General features: G+C 30.9%; 1 protein-coding gene and 1 long non-coding RNA gene across 3 annotated transcripts in view; both read right to left on the bottom strand.

Moving 5' to 3' along the window:
* Nucleotides 1-23738, bottom strand: part of LOC136988955 (pre-mRNA-splicing regulator WTAP-like) — a 139703-nt gene that overhangs the window by 34369 nt on the left and 81596 nt on the right. The gene's annotated exons all lie outside the window — the stretch shown is intronic.
* Nucleotides 16296-17021, bottom strand: LOC136989135 (uncharacterized). Its single transcript, XR_010882868.1, has 2 exons — nt 16857-17021; nt 16296-16466 (listed from the first exon to the last, which is right to left on the bottom strand). It is a non-coding gene; the product is annotated as an uncharacterized lncRNA (long non-coding RNA).

A 23738-nucleotide genomic window follows, 5' to 3' on the forward strand; every position in this document is an offset into this window, starting at 1 on the left:
TAAAATAAGAACTGAAAAATTAAAAATATCTTTAAGTAATATATGATGATAAAAAATAATAATAATAAATTTAAGAGAAAATATTAAAATCAGATTAAAAAAAAACAAATTATACTTCAACTCAATAGTGATTAAAATATGTAGAATCAAATAGTTTGTAAGATATTATTCATAATGATGCAACTTACTGTTTACTTAAGAGACCAAAGACAGGAAAAGAATTTAAGGCAAGTGTTCTCTTTCTCAAGTAATGTATTTTGTGATGATAACTTTATAATTACTTATTCGTATTGTTAAACACAAGATCGTGTTGTTAATTCAATCACTTGGCTTTTGACTCCACCTTTATTTAGTTGAGGTGGAGTCAAAAGCCAAGTGATTGAATTAACAACACGATCTTGTGTTTAACAATACGAATAAGCAATCTAGCACAACACGGTTTCTCTACGACTGACTTTATAATTACTATTATTAATCAATATATTACTAATATACCCAACCACTGTCAGAAATTCATTATCTACTAAAATCTTCATATTTTCAAAGAACAAAAATAGTAACTTGCTATGATCTGAAGTGTTTCACAGCTTGAATATTTGCTTATACATATTATTTCAACCATATTTACATTTTGCCAATCCACAAACTAATATGAATAAATTAAGTAATTAATCATACACTGGTATTCAAAACTTAAAGATGTATCACATTGTGATTTAGAAATGATTAAAACATTTTGTGCAGCAAATGACAGTAAATTCATTGTCAGTAAACTAAATATACATACTGTACATAAAAATATATGCTATAACTTTAGCACAAGAACTTTTTTGTAAAAAACAATTTGCCTTGAGAAGTGAAATGGAAGTATTACTTTAATTGATTGTTTTTGTTACCAGTTTCTGTGGATTTTTTTAAGGCTAAATTTTTGGGTTTTTTTTTCAGTAATTTACATCACACAAGGAATATTACTCCAATACTCCCAAAACAGGCATGATGTCAGCTCTTAGTAGGATATATGATTATCTAGAACAGCAATGCAGCTCTCACACCATCATGGCATGCCACGTGATTGTGGTAATTTAGCTCATTCCTTCTTCAGAATATGGATAAGTTCTGGATACATTCTAATAACAAATTTCATTTAACAGTGCATCTCTCCAGTGTGTGTTCTATGCCTGACCGAAGGGATTCAAGTCCAGAACCTGTGCTGTCAATCCAAGAGTAGAGGTTTCAAGAAATTCAAGAAGAGTTGCTAATATTCCTTCGAACTAATAAGTTTATACTATCTGTTGTAATATAAAGAGCAATAAAACAAAAATATCACCTGGAGTGGACAAAAACAGTAGGAGTTCTAGAGAATTCTCTTACATATACAAACAGATTTAGGACTTTATATTATAATCTTTATTTATAAAATTTCTTATTGTCTTTAAAAGATTTTCTTTCTGTCTTCCTTTAGTAATAGACACTTTAATATTGTTTTGATGAATGATGTTATGATGCTCTTTCTGTAGCCCTTGACAAAGCCATTCTTACTCAATATTGCTCAAGTCAGACTTCATGGCCTTCAGAGGTCTTGGTTTTCTTATTCTTTTAGATCTAGAATTTAACTGACCAATTTTACTCTTATGCTTTTCCCTAGGCATTTTTTGACAAAATAGAAAGTCTTTGTAATTCCACGCTGATAAAACAAAGATAAATTGTATATATGTTAGTTAAATGAATGATAACACTTTCTAAATTGTTATTGTTCATCTAACTAATGTACAGTACATACAGATCATAGACTCATTAGATTGTTACTTCCGATTGGCTAATAGAATATTACATGGTCACCATGGAAAGATGTTTTAAAAATTTGTTATAGAAGTGACACAATCTTATTTTAAAGTTTAAATTTAATGAAGTAAGTTTAAAATATGCCATTTACCAAAATATTTAAATCACCAATCTGAAATTAATAAAATGTTTATTCTATTGCTAATATTGCAGCAAAATAAGTAGCCTATAATTTCCATCAGAACATACAATCAATATAACCAAGATTTCATCTGGATTGGACAAAAATTGCAGGAGTTATAAGGAATTTACACATACCCCGCACACACACGATGGCTTTTATATTAGTAATTCGTCACAATGTCAATCCATACCATGACCCCAGCACCACTATATCTGTCCCTTTTCACAATACAACTGTGAGCCATGAGATAAATTTTGGCTGAAGGGACATATTATGCAGGTCTTCAGGTATACAGTCCAAACACCTTGCTACAATGTTTTGTGATATATGCATATCTATAAAACTGCAATTTTGCTTTCCATGGAATACACAGGAAATCCTCATTAGTTCGAAATTCAAGGGATGAAATAATGGTAACTTTGAATTATCCAAAATTTATATACATCTGTACAATATGTCAAATGCCAAGTAACTGATATAATTTATTAAGCAAATGGAATATAGATATGTATACAGAACACTATTTTTGTTAATTAAGAATTAATAATAATAATAACTTCCATGTAATGATGGCAGATGTGGCCTGATTGACATAGTTAACCTTCACTACAAACAAATACAGACACTTGTGAGAGTTTTTCTACAAAAAACAAGAAACAAGAAACATCACAGTTACATAAAGCAGTAATTCTAGTAGACTCAAATAATACACCATTAAATTTACACTCACAACATATGGACACGACACAACATACAAAAAGCGTAGACACAATTAAGCAATCATGGGTTCAAAAGGCATTCCTATGGTTTGGCCCAAGATTTTGTTGACAAAACTATGTCAAGTAGCTTGTTAGCTCTGGATGCCTCTTTGGAGAGACAGCAAGATTCATGATTGTCATACAGGATTAGGTCATAAATACTAAAAACTACAGAAAGCACATACTCAAAGATACAACACTAATGACACATGCAGAAAATGTCACATCATGCCAGAAACTATACAATACATCACTTCTGGTTGCAAGCTCCTGGCACAGACAGATTATTTACATAGACATAATCAAGTAGCAAATATAATACACCAAGAGCTTGCTTGCAAAGAGAGAAATTATTAGACATTCACAAACCATACTACAAATACATTCCACAGACAGTATTGGAAAACAACATGCACAAAATGTACTACGACAGAGCCATAATCACAGATAAAACAATTTACCACAACAGACCAGACATCACACTCATTGACAAACACAATAAAATTACATACATTATAGACATAGCCATTCCAAACGCTCACAATATACTAAACACATGCACTGAAAAAATCAGCAAGTACACAGAACTCGCCCAGGAAATAAGGCATCTGTGGAGGATGGACAGGGTGCTTATTGTACCTGTCGTTCTCTCCTTTACAGGTGTCATACCACACATGCTACACAAAAGCCATTAAAATTGAACAGAAACATATACATCACATTACAGAAGGCCACTATATTGAATACATGTCATATTGTGAGAAAATTCCTGAATACAGACACACACACACTGACACATTTATTTAATTTTTTTTTGTTTTGGTTACTATGCCTTGACTCTGGTCTGGCATAGTACACAGCCACCAGTGTCAACTAAGTATAACTCACTAAACCCAGCATAATAATATAAATGTGAAGATAAACAGTATGTGTCTGGTGAGAACCTCACAGGTTTTCACCATACATGTAGGTTTTATAACAGTGGTTCCCAACCTTCTTTTGACCAGGGACCACAAGATTTAAGAAAAATAAACTTAAATCAAAACTTTTAATATAAGTAATCGTTAAACTCAAGACTTTTGCTTTAACAGTACCATTATAATAGAAAACATGACATTTTTAGTAAAAATTAAATTCAGTTTGTATCAATATGGAAATAATAATTTAAAATAAATAAGTTTTAAATCTTTCGCGGACCATATTTTAGCTCTTGCAGACCACTGGTGGTCCACGGACCACTGGTTGGAAACCGCTGTTTTATAAAAATTAAGGCAGAATTCCTCAAAATATAGCCCAAATTATTTTTAAAGTGAACCAGAAAGTAGTAAATTGCCCAAATCTAGTAGTCTAGAACCCTACGAATATCTCAATCTGCTACTTGGAGCCCAATTTTGCAATCCTGAAAAATAAACCAGCCATATTTTATGAGATAAAAGAAAAAAAAGGTAGTCCATGGATAAGGTGACACCCAAAAGTGTGTTACTATAAAAGCAACATTATATTGACCAAATCAGAGTTGTTCTTGGTCTATTGTTCTCTTACAGCATGGAGGCACATTGATCTAAACAAATGAATTAATATATGCATATGCTTGGACAGAATTTTCACTTCAAATTTCGAAGTTGCCATATTTTGAACCAACCAAATTCTGTAACACATAAATCTCTAGCTTGGATATAAGTACAGTTATGAACTAACAGGATTTCAAACTATCCCAAGTTTGAACTAATGAGAATTTCCTGTATATTATATGTCTTCCCCTTTAAGTGTCTGGTGCATATTCTATTTCTCAAAATGAAAACCAATCTAAATAACACTAAGAGTCTCTAAACACTGTGAAAATATCAAGTACTCCCTAGTCTTTCTCTACATTTCCAATGATTCTATGAGGGCAAGGTGAAAAGTTCTTGACCTAGTAGTGAAAAAATGAGTTTTTTTTTAATTTTAAAAATGCCTTTATTTCTCAATGTAGTCTCCCTTTAGTTCAATACACTTTGTCCAACATTTTTCCAATAACTGGATTCCACCCCTGAATCCAGTTATTGAAAGGTCTTCAAAATATCCATTTACCACTGCTATCATCTCTTCACTTGACCCAAAACATTTTCCAGCCAAAAATTTCTTAAGATTTGGAAATAGATGAAAGTCGGAGGGAGCCAAATCTGGCAAATAGGGAGGATGTTCCAACAATTCATACTTCAAATCCCTCAATTTCCCCATTGCCAAAGCACTTTTGTGAGTGGGTGCATTGTCCTGGTGAAAGAGGATTTTTTCTTTTGCAAACCAGGCCTTTTCTCTCTAATTTTTTCATCTAGCTGGTCAAGAAGATGTACATAGTATTCCCCATTAATTGTTTGACCCTTTGACAGGTAGTCAATTAAGAGAATCCCTTTAGAATCCCAAAAAAACACTAGCCATAACCTTTCCAACCGATGAAATTATCTTTGCTTTCTTCAGTGCAGAGCCACCAGGTTCTACCCACTGCTTGGACTGTTGTTTTGACTCAGGTGTAAAGTGGTGAATCCATGTTTCATCCATTGTAACAAATCTGTGAAGAAAATCGGTTGGATCCTTCTTAAAATGGCACATACATTGCTGAGAAAGCCGATTCCTCATTTGTTTGTGATCAGCATTTAACAAATGCAGCACCCATCTTGCACAAAGCTTTTTCATACTGAGTTCTTTGTGTAAAATGTGCCATATCCTTTCTTCTGAAATGCCTACAGCCTTAGCTATCTCATACACCTTTAATCATCGATCATCTAGAACCATATTGTGTATCTTCTCAATATTTTCTTCGGTAGTTGCAGTTTTTGGCCATCCTTCACATGGATCATCTTCAATCGATGTATGACCACATTTAAACTCAGATGCCCATTTTTTTACTGTTGATAACAAAGGTGCAAACTCCTTATACACTTTTACCAACTATGGATGAATTTCTGTTTGCAATAAACCATCCAAAACAAAGAATTTTATGACAAAATGGTATTCAAGTTTATTCATTTTTTCAAAAACACACAAAATGCTTACTTTAAAAAGCTGTATAAAACAAACTATTTGTCTGATCAAATTCACATCTGATATTTACTTTTGCAACAAGTGTGCCATCATAACAAAACAGTAATTTCATTTGTAGCAGTGCAATGTATGGGCTAGGCCGAAAACTTTTCACCTTGCCCTCATACTTTGAGTAAAATTATCTAAATCAGTAGGACACAACATGCAGCCCAGAAGAAACACAAAAAATCAGTTGTCTGTAACTTAAAAAAATTTTTCCAAGTGTGGTATTTTTAGTTATGGATGGTATCATTGCATTTTAACAGAGTATATTATTGTGGTATGCAATATTTAGCACACATGTAATATCATCAAACTGTATTAATAGAAATTAGAAATAATAATACTGTAGCTAGGTTTCAGAATCATCTTTCATCAGATAAACTGTAAATTGTCTTATCCTTCTCAGTAGAGAATAAAATTATTTTTCAGTCCATCTGTCTTTGGTTAAGTACAAATGGCTCTCTGATACTAAATGGCTGTGCACTACTGATTTAGATGATGTCTTTGAGCCATCAGAGAAGTGATGAAAGTGACAGCACAGCCACAGAGGTAATTAAACGTCTCCAAAGCCAACCTTAGAATACTTAACATGTCTGCCTATTTTATATCCTGTCAAATACGATCACAACATTAGCAACTATAAATGAATTAATAATCAAATAGTAAAGCTGGATTTACTGACTATAACTTTGGCTAATTAAATATACAGATAATTTGTAATTTATTACTACAGATAGGTAAATAAGTCACCATCTTGTATTAAATCAATAATTAAAATTAATTAATTTACAATGTTCTGGAAAAAAAAAAAATTGAGCTGGAATGGGATTCAAACCTATAATGTTTGTTTACTGTGATTATTATTATTATAAATTTTTATGGATATGAAAAACTATTTGTCCATGGCTCTGCATGGCACTTATCCAACTTTAAGCGTGTGTGTGTGTGTGTGTGTGTATAGAAAGCCAAGCCTAAATTACATATTTTGAGCTTGAATTTTTAAATGATTATACCAAAACAATATTCCTGATGGCACCAAAAGTTGGCTACTTATTTTGCTAAACACTTCCAAAAATGACTCACATTACTTGTTTAGTACACACAATAAATCTGGTGCTGATATTATTCAAAAGAAAATTTCTATTGATGGTAACTACGTCACAAATTGCAAACAAATTCTGAAAAAATTTCAAAATGCCAAATGAACTGCTAGATTATTTATAAGGTTGTAACAGTTGTAGAAACAAAGACTGGATAAGGATACAAGTAACATAACTGGCAATGCACCTGCATGGCAAGTACTAGTTATGGGTTCGAGTCCCAATCTGGGCTGATATTTTCTTCCAGAATATTCTGAAGTTAAATTAATTAATAATTGATGTTATTTAATGATAAATTTAATAATTAGTTGGTTAAGTAATAACTAACTAATTATTAAATTTATCATTAAATGGCAGCCTAACTGCCTACCTATAGATGAATTTCTTTATATCAAATCATTACAATTACAGTCCAATAAATAATATGGCATACATCAACTTGACTCAATTATTGATATGTCATTTAAAAAAATCTCCTTGATAAGTATTAAAATACAAAAAAATTTTGGTGATATTTCACTTCTGTTGAAGCAAGCCTAACAAGATGGAAAATATAGATCAGAACTGTTAATTTTCATGCCAAACATTACAAAAAGTTCTAAAAATTTTCAGAAACTAAAGGATGAGAAAAGTGTGGTTATTGAAAATACAATCAACTCAACACAAAGTTCAATTTTATGCAATCAGCTTATTTACATTCAGTTGAATTTGTTTTTTCTAATTGACATAACTGAAAAGCTTGCTGCTTGTTAATTACAAATGTATTCAATGCAATGGACACTGAACATTGTTAAGCAATTTATAAGATCGGAAGCAATAAAAATTTTTGTAAGATTTACTCTAAGAACAAAAATTCTGGTCTCAAACATATTCATATTATTTACATTAATGATATTTATTATTTCAAAATACATTAATGATGAACAAATTTCTCTCAATATTGATTTTACAATTGAACAAATTATAGTTTTAAATTTCTCCAATAACATAAGTAGAAATGAAGTTTTCTTCATAATACAGAGTAATACTGAAATATAATCATTTGAGTTAGAACCCTGATAATTTTAAAGTATCAATATATTATCATACATTATAATCAAAATGTTTGAAAATAAAAAAATTTGAAAATATTTTCAGGATTTTATCAAGTTTAATAAGTTCAAATTTTTATAACAGCAGTTAACTATGTTCTATTGTAATAAAATGCACATCATACACAATTTTCCAGCAAGTGGAGTTTGTGGAACAAACATTTTTGGTTTATTTTATAAACCTGCTTCAGGTTTCAAATTACACAATTTTAAATTCCAAATTGGAATGTTTCAAACATTCAATGACATTAGTTATAAAATTCTTTTTTAAAAATATTGTAATTATGTATACATAAATATATATTTTACAAACCAAACTATAACCCATTATTCATACCATCCCATTCACATGACCCATTTACTTACAGTCAGATGAGTATATACACACTGTGCAGACATCACAAAAACTATGAAAGAGCTCAAATATATAGAAGAAATAGCCAGAATACACAGATATGATAATAAGTTTATACAAAACCCAGCACAAAAAATGGAAAACAAGTATAGGATGCATCCACAACTGAAGGTCACCAATGAACAACTAGACAACAACTAGATGAATCATTGTAGATTTTGATAATAGACTCAAATTGATTTATAAACAAATTGCTAAATATTTAAATGCCAGCGTATGCTTTCATAGAAGACTCACAATCCTTATTTAATAAGTAGCAATCGTTCTTTGATAGTCCACAGACTAAACACAAACAATGACACCTACATCAGCATACCTCAAATTAACACATTTTTACTAACATTTTCATCTGTTTATAACAGACATCTTCAGGTAAATATAATGAAAAACAAAACAAAACAAACAAATTAAAATTGAACAAGCTTTTACAAACAAATTACAACAGAAGATTAGGTTTATTTATCTCAGTATTGGAAAGTTATTCCCACAGATTAATACACACACAAAGTAATTCCCACAGATTATACATAAAAAGTGCATAGGATTATGGAATTCCTGTCATTTACTTTATTTGTATTTTTATTTTTTAATTTATTTTTATTATTATTAATAAATTATATACTTTTCAAATATACCAGGTATATACATAATTACAATATTTTAAAGAAAGAATTTTATAAATATCATCATCAAATGTTTGAAACATTCCAATTTGGAATTTTGAATTGTTTTTTGAAACCGGGATCAGGTTTATAAAATAAACCAAACACATTTCCACAAACTCCACTTACTAGAAAATTGTGTATGGTGTGCATTTTATTACACGTTACCTATTTCAGTTTTAATTTTGGATTAAAATCTCCTTGATAAGTATTAAAATACAAAAAAATTTTGGTGATATTTATAACTTAATATTTATAACTTAAATTTATAACTTAATATTATTAGCTGAACAGTCATCCCTTAAGAATGCCTTGTGTCTATTAATACACCTAGTTGTGAAGAAAAAACAACTGAATTCAAGCTTTATCTCAATTATATTTTGTTGATAATTGACAAAAACAATATTCACTTCACACCAGGAATGTTACAAGGGAGAGAAATCATACTTAATCGACATTAAAAAACATGTATTTATTAAAACCTGCAAGTACTTTTGAAGACATACAGCCTTCATCATCAAGCAAAAATCGAACACAAACTTTAAATATAAGAATAGAACATAAATGCAACATTTCTTTTTTAAACTCCGTTAAGGCATGAGATTGAAATATTAACTATTCAATAAAAATTGAACAGTCTAATAAAAATGTGATGCATGCAAAATTATCAACAAAAATATAATTTCAAGTGAAGATCTTTAGAGCATCTACAAGCTGAAATGTTTAAATAATTCTATTCATAAATGTGGAATATTGATAGTAGGGGTATTATTGGGTGAAAGTGACACAATATAAAGATTTCCCCATAAGAATAACATTCTTTTATCATAGCACCATCTCAGTAACCTAGTATTAGCCTGAAGGGGCATGTAGCCATGCTCTAATACTCTTTTTAAAAGCTCAGTTGTGAGTTCATTATTGGCAATATTCTCTTGATGTTCTGCTACCCAAACTTGCAACATTCTGGATGTGGCTCCAATGTACGTTAGTGTTGTTCCTAAAAATGGCTGCCACAATGGAATTGCATAAACCCCCGATTTTTCGTACATGGCAACACTGTCCCTATCATTACATAACCTACATAAGGTAGGCTGGGTAACAATTAGTAGAATGATGCCATGAGTTCTAAAGAGAAAGGCTATGCATAAAGACAAAGTACCCACAAAAGGAATTGGCAAATGAACAATGTACATGTTTATTACATATTTGAATAATTACATGTTTTTTAATGTCAGTTAAGTGTGATTTCTCCCCCATATATTTTGTCATGTTTTCACTAAAAACGTATTGATATCGTATTGTAATTGAATGAATGAAGTCATACAGTTTTAAAAATTATACAGTCAAATTTAACACTGAAAAAATTCTTATCTGTGATGGAAATAACTGTGTTAATTTTACTATCCTAAAGTCATTCATTCAATTCTATAAATTTGGCTTTGCAAATTTTACATACATTTTCTTTATCAACTAAAATGTTCTACCTGTTACTGGTGTGCACTCTCTAGACGACCAAAAATGAAACCAACACAAATAGTTTGTTACTAACATTTTCAAACTGAAATACTGGTTCTTCATCAGGTAACTTTGAATTTCCGGACTGTCGTTCGAAGAAAACCAAATTCAAAATTCGAACACACGTTTAACCGATTGCTTCTTCTTAGGCATGCGCACTAAAGTGCAAGACGGAACTCATCGGTTATTGTTCATCAGCACTTGCCATGCAGCTGATAGCGTTAACTCTTCTTTCTGATTTATGCAGTTACTACTGCTAAGGTTAGCCAAGTATATGTAGGCAGCTTCTAACCACCTGATGTGTTGCATGTGGTGTGTATAATTCTGGCTTGCTTGAAATCCGGCTCTAGTTAATACAATCCGGTGTTGAGTCAGTGATATGTAATTTTCTTTATCATTCTTTTGTCGAAATACAGTTGAACTTTGATGAAACAAACTTGAATAAAACAGATGTTCTGCTATTACAGACTAATTTTGATCTTGGTAAGCCTTGACTCAGATATTGTGAATTTAGTTACAGCAGATTTTCTTTTCACAATTATGGTGCCAGTGTGAATGACATTATAGATCTTATTTTTTCCCCAAAATATAAACTTGGATATAATGGACTATTAGCATGTTTACTACAGGTCACTACTTAATTATTCTGTTAGGACAACAGTAAACAAGATAACAGAAAAAGAAAACAAATGACTATTGGCATGAATTTTACATTACTAAAGAAATCACTGGGTTGTTCAGAGAATAATTTCGTTTTTTCCATAGAAAAATAAACGCAATATTCTTATAATAAATAAATATTTTATTGAATTATATATTGACCATTTTGGTCAAATACCTGTTGTCATTGTTTCTGGTAGTAGCATGATTTCATATTCATGAAAATTTTGATTGTTGTTTACAAAAAACTGATCCAAGTGATTTTTGACATTGTCATTTCAAGTAAATGTCTTACAGTTAAAAAAAATTTGTATAGACCAGAACAAGTAATAATCTGAGTGTGCTCGATCTGGCAAATATGGTTGGTGTGATAACACATCTCATCTAAGCTGTAACAGTTTCTCACGAGTTACCAAACTTGTGTGAAATTTGGCATTATCATGGTAAAACACTACACTTTGTTTGTTGATCAATTCTGGCCTTTTCTGTTTGATGATATTACTCAATTTGTTTACTTGATGGCAGTACACTTTTGAATCAATTGTTAAATTGTCTGGTAAAAGCTCAAAAACAAATTTCTTTAAAATCCCACCATAGAGGGCATCTCTCGTTAATAACATGTGGAACCCATATATCGAGCTTTACCAATTCGTTTTAAGTAATAATAAACGGTTCAATTTAACAGATTTAATCTCTTAGTGATTTCACGTGTTGTTATACAACAGATTGCTTCAATCAGTACCTTTATTTTGTTTACACTGGCTTCAAAGGGCCATCCAGAATGTGGTGTATCTTCGATATTAAAATTGCCAGAAAGCAATTTTGTAAACCAGTTTTGGCACTGTCTTTCTCTCAACACATCTTCTCCAAACATGTACCACAATTTTTTTCTTGTTTGAACAGCATTTTGATTTTTTAGTTATAAAAAAGCAAAATATGCCGAAAATGATGCTTTCAATTTTCCATATTTGATGGGACATTGGAAAAAAAAAACAATTGTACGGAATCAAACAAAATTTTTTACAAATAAGCCTTAAAATGTCAACTGTCAAAATATATAATGAAAATGTGGTTTAAAATAAAATAGGCTGGTAAAAATACTTCTAATTCCTCTAGTAATAAAAAAACAAAATTACTTTCCGAACAACCCAATAAGAGAAAAAAAGAAGCAGTCAGAAGTTTGCAAGAAATTCCATTTACCTAAACAAACTGAAATACAATTTGGTATAAAAAAGAATAGTCAAAAAAGGTTAAGAAGCAAGAATAGATTGGAAATGACTTTTTGCATATACCTGTGATGATATTGAAAAAGCTCTATTGAAGTGGTTCAAGTTAACAAGACCATGATGTTTCACAAATTGACTGTTCCTTTCAGTGGAAACTAAAAAATTTGCACAAAGCTTAATCATGATTTATTTAAATGCAGTATAGTACAGCTCAACCAGTTTAAGGAATTTTCAAAGCTGTGTAAAAGGCAGCAGTTGATAGAAATTTTGCAAATTGAATTTCATCAGCTTTATCATATTTGCTGTGGTAGTATGAAGTAAAAATCTTTTTAATACCAATGAGAGTAACTATTCTATCATTTGCTCCCAGACAAAACAGTGTGTTTTAAGGACAATATCTGTTGCAGAAATAAAAAAAGCAAGGAAAGATTAATGCTAATAGTTGGTGCAAAAATGGATGGAAGTAAAAATCTTCCATTGCTACAGAGTAATTAAGTAGTAATCTGTAGTAATTAAGAAATCTGAACGTCTGTGTTACTTCAGAAAAGTTAAAATGTTGATTTTGAAATAGGCATTTAATATGAAAATGGACGACAACTGAGATCTTTGCAAAGTGAACAAAAAGATTGAACAAATAATTCAAAGAAAAGAATTAAAGATCTAGATGCAATAATGCTTGTATTTTTACCACCAAATTCAATAACTGTAATCAGAGGCGGACCTAGCAAGGTTTTCAGGTGATGCGAGGTCTCATTGTGGCACCCCCTTGTAGAGACTAAACTATACATAGAGACTAAAGATAATACATTTTTTACATTATTAATAACTTAGACCTCCAAAAGATTAGCATAGTAGTAGTATGGATGAGAAACAATAACAGTAAAAAGAAACAATATTTGTTTGAAAAGGTTTATTTAAACTACTATGGAACAGACAATGCTCATATCACACAAAAGTAAAATTTACATCGTAAATTAATTTAAAATTGAAAAAAATTAAGAAATTAAAAATGAACTAAAAAGCCTAGATTACCACCTTCCTCGCTTTTGCTCTTGCAAATTTTTTTTATTAATTCAGATTAATTCAAGTCCTGGGCAATACTATTTTCTATAGATAAAACTGCTAGATCTGACAGTCTATCCTGGCACATGGTTAAACGTAAATAAGTTTTAATGTGTTTTAATTTACTAAAAGTTTGTTCTTCAGCGATAGTTACAGGTATGGTCATCGAAATTCGAAGTGCTGTCAACACATTCGGGAATATATCCTGCCAACCGTTTTGTTTAATAAGTTGAAGAACTTTTATTGGTTCTGCTGATTCAAGCTCTTTCAACAATGGATTCAGGTGTAAAAGTTCCTCAACCAATTCACAACCAGGTATATCACATTTTTCCCCATCAGTTAAACTTATTTCTAAATCTGCACAGGCTTTTTCCAATTTGGATTTTTCAGGAATTGTTTTGATATTGTATAAAAAGGACCATGTATCATTAAATTTGGATGGTTGTGTAAATTGAGTGAACAACACATTCTCAATTGTATCGATCATAGGGTAAAAGACGTTCATTTTAAACAATTCTTCAGGTTCTGTTGGTGTCTCATTTACGGCCTTGTATTCAAATAATCTCTTCTTTCTTTGGGATCGGACTGGCTTAAAAATAGGATCTATCCCAGTGTGAGAAGCAATTTTCCTAGCTGTTATCAAAGCAGACGAATAACCCTGACACACTTTTACAAATTCCAAGCAATTCTTCAGCAGTTGTGATGCGTTTGGTAAATCCATAGTTTCAGACTGCATAGCCTTACTTACAATGTTTACTTGAAACAATATATCATGCCAAGCCACCATTGTTACTATAATATAAACTTAAATTGCTCCATGTTCTGAATTAGGAACATGGTTTCTGATGCTGCAACTGGGTCATTCGTTTCTTCGTGAAGATCCAGAAGGGCGTCACGAACTGAAGAGTAGTGATAATGAACTGCAGCGAGGCTGGAAATTCTACTCTCCCGAGTTTCACAAACTTTTTTTCAGCGATAGTCCTTTTACATGCTTGGATATCACTTTCCATTGCTTTGTTGATCCAGAGAATAGAACAAACAGTCTTTGAAGAAATCTGAACAAAGAAACCGATTTAACAGATGTTTTGGCAGTATCTGCTTTTAACAAATTTAAGCTATGACAGCCACATGAATTAAAAAATGCTTGTAGATATTGGTTCAGAATTCTGCTTTGGACACCTTTGTTTACTCCTATCATGTTAGATCCATCATCATATTCTTGGCCTCAATAATCGTTCATATCTAAATCAAACTCTTGCACAATATCAAGAAAGAGGCCAGTGAGTCCAGCTCCCGAAGAGTCATTTACCAGCTTGTAAGCAATGAAACACTCATGCACTTGGACTTCACCTTCATTAGTGTCAACAAAATGCAGTGTTAAAGATAATTGTTCAACGTGACTGACATCAGGAGTGCAATCCAGTATTATGAGAAGTATTTAGATGACTTTGCCATAGTCAAAATTGTATTTCAAACTTTACTTCCAAGCCCATCAACTTGTTTTGAATACATTTGCCAAAATAGTGGACATTAATCTCTTTATTAACAATATGGTGGAGGTGCTCCATAGTCACAGGGTCAAATTTTCCTAGCAGTTGCACTAAACCCAGGAAGTTACCAATATTAGGAGTATATAGTGTTTCAGATCAGAGCTTCCTCTGAATGACAAATTATTGCCTGCTAAAAAGAAGGGTTAGGTTAAGCAGGCAGGTTAAGTAGTAATAAGGAGATTGGGTTTTATTTTTTGTGCAGACAATCTATTGTTACATTTTCTGCGCTCCCCTATGACGTCACCTGGTGCAGTCGCACCATTCACACCGCCCTAGGGCACCTCTGACTGTGATACAGGAATGCTAAAGAATATAAAAATCAATTACAGTCCCCCATAAGACCTGTACACAATACTGAAAAATATGCAAATTCTGATACTATTCTTTCCATCTTGGATGTTGTTTAAATATTACTAAAAGGCAAAAAAATGTAATGCAAGAAATAATTGCAAACTGTTTTAAATAAGCTGGATTTTCAGCATTAGCTCCACTAGAAAACAGCAACACAAAATTTGACACTGATGATATTGCATCAGATGCCTCTTTCAGTTTTTGAACTAAGGTATTGGTTGCAATGACTATGTTACATTTAATAATGCTGTGAGAGCTTCCAAAGTTCTGACAAAAGAAAACATTGTTAGAATGATAACATCTAATAATATATACAACATCTTAACAGTAGATTTTGATGTCAGTAATACTGAAGAGAAAAATTTCCCTATATTTATCTAATACCAAAAGTGCATTTGACACTATCATTATTTATCGGTTGGTTGGTTTTGAGGGGTTTTGGTACAGAGGTCTGTTCAAAAAATATGCAGACTGACGTCACAAAACAAAATCGTACTTTATGTAGAAGTTACATGTCTGAGTGCCCTTCAAAGTACTCTTCCTCCCCAATGCACACACTTATCCCAATGGTGTTTCCACTTGTTGAAACAGTCCTGGTACACTTCTTTTGTAATGTCCTTCAGCGCCTTCATTGCATTTGCCTTAATCTTGGTAATCATCTCAAATCTTCTTCCTTTCAAGGGTCTTTTGAGTTTGGGGAACAAGAAAAAGTCACAAGGAGCAAGGTCAAATGAGTTGGGGGGTGGGAAAGAACAGTAATCGAATGTTTGGCCAAAAACTCAAGAGTTCTGAGGGCTGAATGGGCTGGAGCATTGTCGTGATGGAAAAACCAGTTACCACTCCTCCACATTTCTGGCCTTTTGCAATGGATAGCACCCCGCACACATTTCAGAACTTCAATGTAGTAAGTCTGGTTCACTGTGTAGCCTTGGGGGAGGTACTCATGGTGAACAACACCCTTAGCATCAAAGAAAACTGTCAGCATCACCTTGACATTGGATCGAACTTGGCGAGCTTTTTTGGGTCTGGGGATGTTTCACCCACCCACTGGGACGATTGGACCTTCGTTTCAATGTCATACCCATAACCCATGATTTATCACCTGTTATGATCCTTGACAAGAACTTTTCATCTTTTTCTGAACGATCAAGCAGTTCCTGACAAACCTGGACGCAATTGGCTTTTTGGTTGTCCGTCATCAGGCGTGGCACAAATTTTGCAGCAACGCGATGCAGCTTCAATTTTTCGTCAAAATTTCGTAACAAGATCTAACTGATATCCCACACTCTTTCAGCAAGCTTCCTGATGGTCAGACATTGATTTGCCCGCACCATGGTGTTGATTTTGTCGACGTGTAGATCATCAGTTGACATGGAAGAACGTCCAGGACACTCATCATCTTCAATCGACTGTCGACCACCCTTAAAACATTCATACCACATGCTTCATAGTAACATCACCGTAAGCCGTGTTGAGCATAGCAAATGTTTCAGTCGCAGATTTTCCAAGTTTAACACAAAATTTCACAGCAAGTTGTTGCTCTTTCAGGTCATTCATTCTGAAATCTGACAAATGAAAAAAAAATCGCACTTCACTGAAAACTGTGTAGCTAATCAACAAATAAAGGATATCTGTAATCGGGAAATGGCTTTATCACAAGATCTGTACAAACCTAACAACACCGAGTGGATTTCCCTGGAACCAACTGGAGTTGTGCAATTCAAACAATCCGCATATTTTTTGAACAGACCTTGTATAAGGATCTGTCATTATTTGTTAATGATTTCCAACACTAATGAAGTGCAAAGAGAAATGTTAGAACTGTAATCATTTGTTATGAAAAAGCATACTTTAAATGAAACAAAAATGACTTACTATTTAAAAATGTAACTAGTTTAACTATATGCTATCAAAAAATAAACTAAATTTTGAAGGTTAACTTGTTTATTACATTACAAATTTTACTTAGTAAAATTAATTAAAAATTAAAATTTCTAGAGAAACAAAATTCATTACATGATTACCAGAAAGATGTAGGAAGGCTCTTGTGAATAATATTTTTTGATCAAATAACTATCACCAGACTATAACTGTAATCAGATGACAGTTATTTGATTAACTGAATTATTTGTGTTGTTATATCAAAAAATTTAAATGTATTCAAACAATTAATTAAATTAACTATTTATCAAGAGAATTCAAATAAATTAAATATACTTTTAACATTTTCAAAATGCACTTATTTTCAGATTCATTTCTTAATTAACGCACAATAGCTAAGTTCTCTAAAACTTAATTGTTAAATCTGTCTGCAAAAATTTTTTTTATTTTTATACGTACAATATTACAAATTAAAAAATAACACCAACTTAAAATCTCTGTATTTTTAAATATAAGCTTATGTGCAAAAGCATAATAGAATGAAGCTGCACTTTCTTATAACTGAAGACATGCCTCAAAGTTATTTTAAATATAGCACAATTTGAAAAATATTGTTAGTAATTGTACGAATGCAATAATAAATGCAAATGTTTTTCCAAATTATACTTTTAATTTTTTGATATTGTAATGCAAAATATAAAACCAAATCAACAAAATACAGAAGATAATCATTTCAAAGACAGAAACATTAACATTCGTTATTAAAGTTATTAATTAATAATTAATAATTAATAATTTTAATAATAAAGAATTTTCTCTCAGCAAACCTCAGATAATGTAATAAGATTGTAATCTCTCTATGCTGAGTACACCTGGTATAAATATTAATAGTTAATATAACAATATGGCTGTGTTTCACTATGCTGACTATCACAGATTACATATACTTATTGACATGATCTATTTAATTCAATTGTTTAGTAAATAATTTAGTTATGACAAAATATACATCTCTAGGAATGCCTATCTCAATGTTTTCAAATTATAATATACATCTTGTATACAACATTTTAAACAAAATAAATGTATGAGAATAATCTTTGTTACACTCAAAATACAATATTGTCAGATACATAAATTTTTTAGTTAAGTTTAAAAATGGAAAAGTAATTAATATGTTAATGATAAAATAAGTGTTAAAATTTTTAACTTTAAATTCTGTCTGTCAGCATCTCTGCTTTATATCGATTTATTTTGTATATCTGTTATGGACAAAGTGATTAATACGGGCATTATGAATAATGACCAACAAAATCGGGCATTGTAATAAATTTCAATAATTTATCAAATTGACTGGTCATTATGAATACTGCCACCACCTAGTCGGGCAAAGTGATAATAATATGTTGAGGAGTGATCATCCAACATACAATAACCAATCAGAACTTACATCTTAGTTGTGCATGCGTATTGCATTTAGTACCAAATTTTAAATTTATGTGACCAGTAGTTAATCTTTTTTCTTTGACAAAAGTAACAATCATGGAGGAATCATTAAGTGACATAAACAACCGATTAAACAAGTTAATAGCAGAAAAAGGTGAAAACAATTAAATTTTTACAAAATCAGCGTATTTGTTAATGATAGAAAAAGTGAGAGTCAAAAAGGAAGTTACTTCTAACTTACCAGAAGAATATCAGTTAATAGTACTTTGAAATAATTCACAAAAAATAAATATTTCTAAATGAAATAAGTGGAGTTTTTTTTAATCAAATTTAAAATTCAGTACTAAACACGATACACACATGCGACGAGTGCCAACTGGCTAGCGTATGTCGGATGATCACTCCACAATGTATTATCATCACTTTGCCCGACTAGGTGGTAGTAATATTCATAATGACCAGTCAATTTGATAAATTAAGCAATATTTATCAAACTGCGCACCCTTTTTGGTCATTATTCATAATGCCTGATTAATCACTTTGTCCATAACATATCCATTAACAAAAAATGAATATACAAAAGTCATTCTGTTAAGTTAGCTTTAAGAAATCATCCAATCTTTTCAATAAGCTGAAATAGGAAGAACAAACAATGGTGACAAAAGTACAGTCAAACCTGTTTTTGTGTGGTCTTTTTCTGTGCGATTTTTTTTGTGCGATTTTTTTTGTGCGGTGTATGAAAATTTCAATCATATTTGAACATAATTGACTCCTGTAAAATTTTTAAAAACTCTATTGGTTGTTTTCTATGACATCAGCAGGTTTTTTCATTTTTTATTCAGTAAAATTTTTTTCTCATACGTTTATTTCGGTCCCCTCTTATTTTAATAGCATAAAAACCATAAATATTATGTTATATTTGAACAGATGCTGTAAGTTAGCTCCCCTCCAGCTTTAGACTGCAGGTGTGAAATTTCAAGCCTAGTTAAATGAAATAACACTTCCTGCAGCTATATTTATCAAATAAAATCATTATTTAACGATTATTTTTAACTTTTTAATGTTAGATTCCTATTTAAGTGGAAATAATTAATTAATATAAAAATTAAAATTCTTAGAGGATTTCTTTCCCCATTAGGTGTTGCAGAAAAAGGCCCAAGGAGTTAAAATAGCAATTCCTAGTTATTTCGTACGGTTTCGAGTTATTTTCTACGTGAGACTTTTTTTATGTGGTCCCTATTCACCGCATAAAAAAAAATATTTTTTTAATTGTGTTGCGAAAACTATTTTTTATAGCCACTCGTGAAGTTTTGCGCGATTTTTTTTAATGCATTTTCTTTTATGCGGTCCCTATCCCCCGCATAAAAACAGGTTTGACTGTATTGTGAAAATGAAATTTAAAGGAATTCATTGATAATTTGAGTGAACAGTTTCATAACATAAAGGTTACTTACTAGAGACAGTACTTCTGGTGTCGTTTCACTAACTACACTGCACTTGCATGTCTACTTCATACAAGCTAGTTTCCCAAAGGGATTGGTACTGATCAGTGGTCAATGAAAGTTTGAAAGAGGGTCAATAAAACTTTGTAAATATAAAAATTTATTTTAAAATATTAAAAATTTTATACATTTTTTCTCTCTCAAGTTAATGAAGGAATATGGATTTAAATTATGTAGGAGATTGTTGCATATATATTTATATAAAATTTAATATTGAAGAAGGGTTCAATGGAAAAAATTTTTCTTAAAAGGAGTTGATACAAGAAAAAGGATGGGAACCCCTTATATAGGCTGTGTATTTATTATATTATTCTTGCTTTTAGTGTGTTAGCATTATTTTAGGTTTTGTTTGTTTGATATGATTTACTAAATTAATTTTGAGTCTGTGAATGCTCAAAAAAAAAAACAAAAAAAATGATGATTCTGTTCATTTTATACCATTTTGACTTATGAATGAAAGATTTCAGAGAAATTTTCTACTTTCGGAGAGCAGGGAAAAGCTGTATTTACTTTCACATTTGATGCTTTCCTGGACAATAAATTTAGTACATGTTTTGTGATTTGGGGTTACAAAAATGTTTCAGACAGAAAGACAATTCTTTCTATGATGAATAAATGAAACAATTATTGGGGGCAACAACAGAAAAAACATATTGCAAATTTTTCTATAATTTATTTCAAAAATATTAAAATTTCCAAATATATCTATAAGATAAACCTGTGAAAATACTTGACGTTGAAACTTATCAGAAAAAAAGTAAAATATCTTTGATGTTTATTAAAAAACTATTTACTTTTGTTGGAATATGTGATTAGTTTGCTTAATTAACTCTAAAATATGAAAGAAAAACAAATTATTTTTTAATGTGGAATCTGTTAATTTCTCTAATTGTCAAAATATTTAAATTTTCTATCAAATATTTCTGCAAACCCGGATAAGTTTCAAATAACAAAAACCAGATTGTCAGTATTGCATAGTCTGTTTTAAATAGTTATCATGTCTATAATAATAATAACAATGTTCTATTCTAAATAAGGAGGGAATCCCTGAACCACTTGCAAACCTTTACTGGCAAACTTATTGTTTACTCATCTAACATTTTTGGCTAACAATGTTCAGGATACATTGAATAAAACAAAATGAAATATTGAGAATTGAATATGAATAAAATATATTAACTTACATATTGAACAAAAACATATCAGGATTTTTGTAAAATAAAACAATAAATTGAAATACAAAAATATATAAACAAGACTAAAAATTAAGAATAAAAATGATTTGAGAAGGGTTAGTTCATTTTTTTTATTGATTACTCCACCGAAACTATTAAACACAGCATCACTGTTACATTACATATTAATTTTACATAACTAACCTAAATATATTATCCTTATATAATGCAGTTTAACTTCATCTTAACTCTTCTGCAGATATATTTCCATATTGACAGAATATGTTCCTTATGAGTTTTATTTATAAATACAGACATTACTAGCAATTCATTTATCATTTATGGTAATAGCATACTTTATCAACAGATGACCTTTTCTTTCAAGTCAGAACTATGAATTATGAGTTCAGGCATATTTGATTATTGAAGCTAACTTGTAAGCTTTGATTATCATTTCTTAATTTCTTGCAAGTCATTTACAGAAAATCATTTCTTGATTTCTGACAATTGCAACAAATATGAAGTCCTCTCATGAAAAAGAAAGAATTTTTTTCAATTGTCAGATTTTATCAAAAAAGGTAGTAAAATATTTTAAACAGATTTTAGCAATTTTTATTTCTTTATGAGAAATTTTAAAAAAAAGCACAAGACTAATAAACAATCCCCTTCAAAAAAAAATTCTCCTCACTACAAAACAAATATTTTCAGATTATTCTTTCATCTGGAAAAATTTTTTAAATTTTTCATAAACAGATTAATTGTTTTAAATGAAAAAAAAAAATTTAATCCTGCTGAAACCAAGAAATGAACTTATAGTGAATGTTATGTTATAATACATACACTTTATTGCTGAGAATCTCTCTTATTGCTTTAAACGAACGTTTTCAACCTGATCAACAGGCCATCGTCAGGTTATCAATTCTCTAAATCGCTCTATATTTAAATGAATATGCAATAACAAATTTGATTTTAAAACAGTTCAAACATTTCGTTAAAAAATCAAAATATACAAAAATATAACGAATCCTATAAATACATACAACTGAAAACTGAACGAATCGAAATAAATAGAACAAAACAAAATAAAATAAAAATACAAATATAATAACACAATATATATAATTACATCAACCACGTGCTAGGCATCAGATTTTACAAGCCACTTCTGATCATTCCTAATATTCCTAATAGTGATCTGTTCTAATCTGCATAATGGCAGATTAGAACAGACCATTATTAGGAATTTTAGGGAAGATATAATCCTATATAAAAGATATGTGGATGAGGTGTTCATTTTATGGAGAAATGATACAAGAATACAACATTTTTTGAATGACATAAATTCCAACAAAGATGGTTTAAAACTTAAATTGGAGCAACTTAGTACTAGAGAAGAATATGAATCCATATTTTTGAAGAGCATTTTTTGGACATTGACATTTCATTCAATAAAGGTTCCTCAAGAACGAAGGTATACATCAAGCCCACTCATGACCCATTATACATCCCTTCATCCTCCAATGATTCACATACTTATAAACTTTCAGCATTTAGAAGGACATTCCATTATTGCTCCAACGTGTATGACAGGTTGCAAGAGATGGATAGGATTAGGGTGGTGGTTATGACATTGGGATTTGGGGCAGAAGTCATTGAATGATTAATAAGTTCCTACTCGAATCCTTTCTTCATCTTCTGAAAGCTATGAACAACAATGTTACTAAGTTCACATACAACAGAAGCATGTCCAATATTATGAAAGAAATTGCAGATTACAAGAACACAAAATTACTGTACAAAAGGGCTCCCATGGTTTATAACTTGCTTAGGAATGACAAAGATATGATCAAGAAGGAAGAACAACCTGGCATATACAAGATACCATATAAAAATGATCAATTATGTTTGAACAAAGATGGGTGTCACCACCAGGAATCTCAACAAAAGGCTTAAGGAGCATATGTACGACGTAGACAATGTATGATGTAAATGAGGGACACTATTCTACAGCACTATCCAGAGTAGTGCAAATGGATGGTTTGGTGGTTGAATGGGCTGAGGCCAGGATTGTTACACTGATGCATTCATTGACTTTGGCATTGAATTTTAAAAAGTTTGATATATATAAATTCAGCCTTACTGGCAAATGTTTAAATTACAAGGACACCACGATGTTACCATCAGTATGAAAGTATATGATCAGGAATGACTCGTAAAATCTGATGCACAGCGCACAATGGATGTAATTATATATGTTGTGTTGTTATACTTGTATTTTTATTTTATTTTTTGTCCTACTCTATTTATTTTGATTT

The sequence above is a fragment of the Centruroides vittatus genome, unplaced genomic scaffold, assembly GCF_030686945.1.
Source record: "Centruroides vittatus isolate TY-2023 unplaced genomic scaffold, ASM3068694v2 contig_1276, whole genome shotgun sequence".
NCBI lineage: Eukaryota > Metazoa > Arthropoda > Arachnida > Scorpiones > Buthidae > Centruroides > Centruroides vittatus.